The sequence below is a fragment of the Euprymna scolopes genome, chromosome 9 (assembly GCF_053919585.1).
Source record: "Euprymna scolopes isolate OS-2025 chromosome 9, ASM5391958v1, whole genome shotgun sequence".
Taxonomy (NCBI): Eukaryota; Metazoa; Mollusca; class Cephalopoda; order Sepiida; family Sepiolidae; genus Euprymna; species Euprymna scolopes.
Genome location: NC_136490.1, coordinates 92,883,482 through 92,890,591, shown reverse-complemented (window position 1 = coordinate 92,890,591; position 7,110 = coordinate 92,883,482).

The window sequence follows — 7,110 nt, the reverse complement described above, 5'->3', positions numbered from 1 at the left end:
TTAAGTCTTATCGATTCTTTCGGCAGATATATGGTGTAGACATTATAACGGGAGATTAATACAACTACTTGTGTAATATAATGCTCTGAAGACACCCGGTAGGAAGACTGTGTGTGTCAGGTTTGGTCGTAGGCGTACGTGCGTTCAGGTGTCAAGCATGATCTACTGCCTTGAGTACACCCAGTGGGATTACATTTAGCCAGATGTTGTCGTAGGCATGCGTGCATGCGGCTGTCAAATGTAATATAATGCCTTGAGGATACGAAGTGGGATGACAATGGATAGTTGTATGTGTATGTCAGGCGGTGAGAAACAGCCAAAAATGTAACTATCGATAAATTAGTGACTGGTTTACACAAACAATTCATGGATTTAAAATATCTAGAAATCAATCACAGTATACTTATTTTGAAATTTAGTTGACCTTTGTAGGCGACAGAGGTAAGACGTCATTCAATAAGTCTGAATTGTTTTTGATTGGCTGTGAATAAACACGGCACTCACCGTTAACACAGCCTTAGCATGGAGAAATATTCATGCAAAGGTGTATACACTGATATATTTAACTTTCTGCTATCTTACGCAACTCCATTTTACGGTTGGACCAAAACAAGTTTGAGGATATTTTTTTTAATGTTTTCCAAGACAACTGGCAAATTTAGGCAAATTCTGTGTTTAGTATCATTTTTGTTTGTACGAACCCGTTTCAAGCAAGCATACCAACTTCTAACCGTTGTTTTCGACGGAGCGAAGTCTGGGTAACAATAATAAAGTTGTTTCCCCATTAGGAAGTAATGATTTATCAACATGTAAAAAACAGATTTTTTCCTGTTCTTTTTGAAAATTTGCAACAGTCAGTAGCTTCACTTTAATAGCTGTAATTTGTAAACTAATAATCTAATTGAGCTCATTCTTACACGTGCCATTTGGATACTTTATAAAATCATATGGATTTTTCTATTCATGGCTCCATCTGTATGTCAAACCTGGGATATTGAATGGTGCGTTGCATCCGAGCTTTCTCTTCGATAGAGAATTCAAGATTTCAAAGCTAACGTTCTCAGCTAAATATTCACATTTTTATTTTACCATAAGACTAATATAACGTTACACACGTTTACACACGTGTTAATGTGTAGATAACAGGGACCCAACACGTTGTAGACTCAGTCGCAATAAGAATATAAAAGAATTTCAACTCGTGTTTCAGGTTTTAAGAAAATATCTTTATTTCTCATTCTTCCGCCACGCGGGAGTTCTTGTTACGGCCATGACGTCACCCACGTTTGTAACGTAATCTTTTTCTCTAAAGTCATCGTCAGTATGTGCACATGTTCTTTTTATAGTCTTTTTCTTTTTATTTATTGTGATGTCAGTTCGCACATGACTCGGCATTTGCATGCAGCTGTCATAATGTGTTACACTCATTCATTCACTTACCTCCAAGAGATAATGATTTCGTCTGAAGACTAGACCAGTGAGATTTTATTCTATAAGGCTTGTATGAAACGAGGACAGATGTAAACATTGACTGTAAGAATACTGACTTTACGAAACGGTACGAAGATTACGTAATGACGCATACGTGCAAAGATTGGAACTAGTAATCGATTACGGACATGAGAATTAATATAGTTTTCTTTTTCCTCTGCGTGAAACAGACGAGATGTGTCTCTCACTCTCCCATCATCTAGGCACGATCACAGACACACAAAGTTGGACTATAAACAGCCAATAAAATATTTTTTTTTTATAATACTGAGTGATTTTTTTTTATATAATACTGAGTGATTTTTTTATCTTACGCAGAAATCAATTTTTTAAAATAAAAGTCTAATCATAGAATCAACATCATCAGAAACATCTGCTGCATATGTAAAGGAGAAGCCGTGGTAGAAACAGTCCGCCAAACCTTCATTATCATTGTAGGGCCGGTGGTAACGAGATAGTTCCAGATCTATCGGCTAAGATGACTTTGATGAAAATTCAAGAGGAGTCAGCATCTGGATGTCTCTGCATATGCATGTTACAAGCAAAAAAAAAAAAAAAGAAAAAAAAAGAAAAAAAAAGCCAATCAGACGCAGAACCTCAAATCAATAGAGTAAAAGTGACAAAGTTGCTTCTGCTCCATTCCCTTTGCGTATTCTATGCCTAACCTTCGACGACTTCACCTGCAACCGCTGAATCTTGTTGCCCTCAGTATTGAGGTAAACCCTTGAAATCCTGGAGGTTAACGAGCGGCTGCGACTAACGAGGGGGAAATCGTAGAGTAGACAATCCTTAAACACGATCTTCGTGAGTTCTATACAGAAGTCCGATTCGCCTAAGAAAAAAATAGAGAATACGTTATCATCATAATCTCCATCATCATTATCGTCGTCGTCGTCGTTGTCGTCGTCGTCGTCGTCGTCGTTGTCGTCGTCGTCGTCGTCGTCGTCATCGTCATCATCATCATCATCATCATCATCATCATCATCATCATCATCATCATCATCATGCGTTACCATTACGCTGTGAGAATTTTCATTCCAAGATGTTGTCTGAACACATGGTTACAAATCCGTCTAGATTTTTTCGGTGAACCTGCACTAGTGAGGTGCTTGCATTCTCCCTGACATCATTAATCATAACAGTACTGAACCATCTTGTCCATGAGTGATGAGCAGATTCCTCCGCAGGTTTGGAGCAGCTTTCTTTTCTTACTTCCCCATGGGTTACCGCGTTATATGGAATTCGAAAGATGCCTGATCTAGGCTAGATATATTTTCTTGATAAGTATTCGTCATGGATTCATCTTCATACGTTCAGATAATCTTCCACATTATTTTTGGCCATTACATACACATTTCTGTACAATATTACTTGATATTTGTAATTTTGTTGCATGTTTCAACAAGTCACAGTTATCGCGCAAACTTCATCTGTGGCATGTGTACGTCATTTTTCATATCAATGCATCTTCGCACGATAACCGTTTACTGGGTTTCATCTCGACATCCTTGAACATTCATTGTTATGACGTCACATTCCTCCAATTACTTGATAAGATTTAACAATTGCTCTTTGGCTAGGAGCAAAGTGTAGTATCTGTTCTGATACTACACTTTACATTTTCTGACTTCAATCAGTTGAAGAGAAATCCTTCTAGACCTAGGCAATGTTTATTTTTGCTCATATCCAGAGTGTCCCTTTTTGAGGAGCTGGTTTTTCTACATTAAATACCGACCTTGTATTTAACTCTTCCCTCGTGGGGAGGCAAGTAAGTAGGAACAATTGCTCTATTGACATAGATGGCCGTCCCTATTTACTCGACTCCCCATAAAGGGAACTTTAGTTGTAGAGTGAGTTTCTTTTTAAAGTCGAGGAAATCCAGTTCCCCAAAAAAGGATCATTTGACCGTTTAGTCAGCTAGTGTCTCTAAAATTCATTCATTTGACTCACACTCAAGTCATATCATTATAAAAATAAGGTACTATGATGCAATGTTGAGTTTGCTAATGAATAACCGGGTGAGACAATATTTTGTTCACGTAAGCTAGCTCTAATAATGGGAAGATAATGCTTGGGAAAATGTTCTCATGACAACAGAGCAAGTACAATATTACCCACAAAGTATGAGGTCGTACTTGGAAGGATAGTCATGTTACAACAAAGTAGATACTGCACTACCCCTCCGAAATGAAAGTAGATCTCTCTCTCCCTCTCTCTCTCTCTCTCTCTCTCTCTCTCTCTATATATATATATATATATATATATATATATATATATATATGATGTCCATCCATTGATTTCGATGAATACCAGGAAACATCACCGATGATGCTATTACTCACGGGTGACATATTTTGTGGCAAAGGTTGCGCAATCTCCAACCACACCTCTCCTGAAATGTCACTGTTTAATACTAGTGGAAAATAGACATTTCCGGAAGACTGGAAACAATGCTGAGGTAAGCGGAGAGCACATACAGCGCCTTCTATTTTCAAATAGTCATCCAGCTGATACTGACCAGGCTCATCGTTGCTTAAGTTCGGTGATCTGACGAGAACCAGTGTGCCACCGTGATTATCCCATATATATATATATATATATATATATACGAGAAAGATTTATGTTTGTTTTTGAAATTTCCTTGCATTTTTACTTGTATCTCGCTAAACAAGGCATATTGTCATTAAGGCATAAGGGCTACTGTTTATTAGGAACCAGATTTCCAGGTAAATCCTGAGTGGAGAATGGTGCAGCTTGTTGTTCTACCCAAATTACAACTAAAACCATTTGTTTTTGTTCTACGCATGAAACATTACGAAAACAGTGTTATACTTAACTCTATTTTAAATTACGCTATTTATTTTTCTATCCAACGTATTAAAAATGTTTATTACCCGATTATTTTTTTTTATTTTACATAGGAGTCACCATTTATCAAGACCCGGAGGCCGCTCGAGGATAAGGGTTAATGAGTGTACAATAGTCAATGGGATAATATCGTAGTAATAGTTTGTAGTAGAAATTTGGTAAATTAGATTACTTAGCGGGGGCGGTTCAAGAAGAATTTGTTTACGTTAGACTTGAAGACGACCAAATTGTAGTCAGCTGGAAAGCAGAAATACGGAAGAGAGTTCCGCAGGCGTGCAGTTCTAAGAAAGAAGCATTGTTCATGTAATCTACGTTTAGACTGAACGACGCGCTCGAGATCAGAGGAGAGAGAATCAGAGAGAGCTTTGTCATTTACAGCCTTTGATGTGTTACCGTAGATGGTCGTGTCATCACCATAAATGTCAACGAATGATTTAAGTATGTGTTTAGGGAGATCATTGATGTAGATCAGGAAGAGGGTTGGGACCAGGATGGACCCTTAAGGGACTCCAGCATTAATACTGAGGGCTTCTGATTTTTGTCCATCAACCACTACTCTTATGAGCCTATCAGAGAGAAATGATTTAATGATAGAGAGAACATTTCCAGTTATACCGTAGCTGGAAATTTTGTGAAGTAGGCCTTTATGCCATACCTTGTCGAAGGCCTTTGATATGTCAAGAGCAATTGCTCTAGAAAGGAAGCCTTTGTCAAAAGATCCACTAATCCTATGAGATATAACGGTTAGCACATCTGCTGTAGATCTTGAAGAACGGAAATCATATTGCGTGTCACTAAGAAGGTTATTTTTGCTGAGGTGGTTGACTATTTCTCTATTTAATATGGATTCCAGCAACTTACTCATGACACACATGAGACTTATTAGTCTGTACTGAGAGGGAGATGACTTATCACCTGAGTTTTTAAATACGGGGCATACTGATGAGGTTTTCCAGGGTGCTGGAAAGCACGTCTCCTTAAGGCAACGCTTAAACAGTTTCATAAGTATGGGAGCAAGTTCAGGTTGAAGCTTTTTTAACATTATAATTGGGATGCCGTCAGGGCCAGTTGCTTTACTGGAATCAAGGTTCTTGATTAGCTTGGCGACCTCATGCACAGATATTTGTATGTTACCTAGTGTGTTCTGTGTTATAGGAGGAAATATGGGAAGTTTATGGCCTTCGTTGCATAGGGTAGAATTAGTTCTTGGCAAATAGTTTGGCCTTGTCTGATGCTGACGAGATGACCTCTGGTCCATTGATAATGGTTGGAATAGAACGCACACTTCTGTTCAGGACCCTATTTGCTATTTGTCAAAACTGGTGGGAACCAAGCCGCTGATCAGCTACTTTGGATTTAACAGACTGGGTATAAAGTATCTTTGTTCATGGAATCTACATTTAGGTTAAGGCACAGACAAGGAGTGTGGAATACTATTGATATTGGTTTTGGCTAGATGAGTGTTTTTCCTGAAAGCTTTGCGAGAAGCGACCATAGATTGAAGCTCAGTCGAGCACTTGCCATGAAAATAATAAAGCAAATACAGGCTCGCAACGTCTCTTCTGTGGGAAAGAGGTTGCAAGGAAGAGAAAAGGACATCCCCCACTAAGCTACGAAGTCTATTTTGAACTATATCAAGGCAGGATAAGCTGCTTCTAGCAGCTCCTGCCCAGATGTGGCAACAGTACTCCATCGTTGGCCGTACCTGGCTTTTATATAAGTAGAGAATTGCATCAAATGGGAGATATCTACTGGAGCGGTAGAAGGATCCCACCATTTTTCCAGCGACCTTGGCAATGGATTTAATATACGTGTTCCATTTCAGATCGGGAGTAAAGGTCAAGCCCAGAAGCTTGTCAAAACATGAAGTCTCCCGAAGACATAAACTGTACATGAATTCGGCATTGGAATACAAAATTCCACTGATCAGTATAGATCGAAAATAGTTTGGTTGTCTAAAATAAAAAAAAATAATGTTTCGTTCTCAATTAAAAAAAAAGTGATGACTAAATACTGACTTATTTTATTGTTATTTATTGTCTTTTTTCTACTAAACCTTTGATATTTGTTTCTTATTTATATACAAACTATACAAATTTATGGTGATTACCAAGAAATATAAAGAAAAGTTCATTTTAATCCATACACACATACGTACGTGTTAAAATGTCTGGCGTAGCGCATAACCCACGAGCAGCCTGTCTAGCCGATGAACTGTGAAACAGCGAAACAGTACTGGATATGGATGACTTTATATATATATATATATATATATATATATATATATATATATATATTTATATATATAACTACTTCATTTAATTACATAAATTAATACATGAAAGTATAAATTTATGCATAAACTTTAAGTATTTACTTCAACAGTGCTTAATAGTAGGTAGAACTAGGTAGTAAGTTATAAAATATATATGGCGATTAAGCTACACTGAATATTCCGCGTTTCATCCACGCTAGGATTCATCATTATGTATGAGCGATTAAGAAGCTACACTGAATATTCCGCGTTTTATCTACTCTAGGACTCTTCAGGCGCATAAGCCTGAAGAGTCCTAGAGTGGATGAAACGCGGAATATTCAGTATAGCTTAATCGCCATATATATTTTATAACTTACTAACTAGCTCTACCTATGTATTGGGCACTTTTGAAGTAAATACTTAAAGTTTACGCATAAATTTATACTTTCGTATATTAATTTTATGTGTGTAAATTAAGTAGTTATATATATATA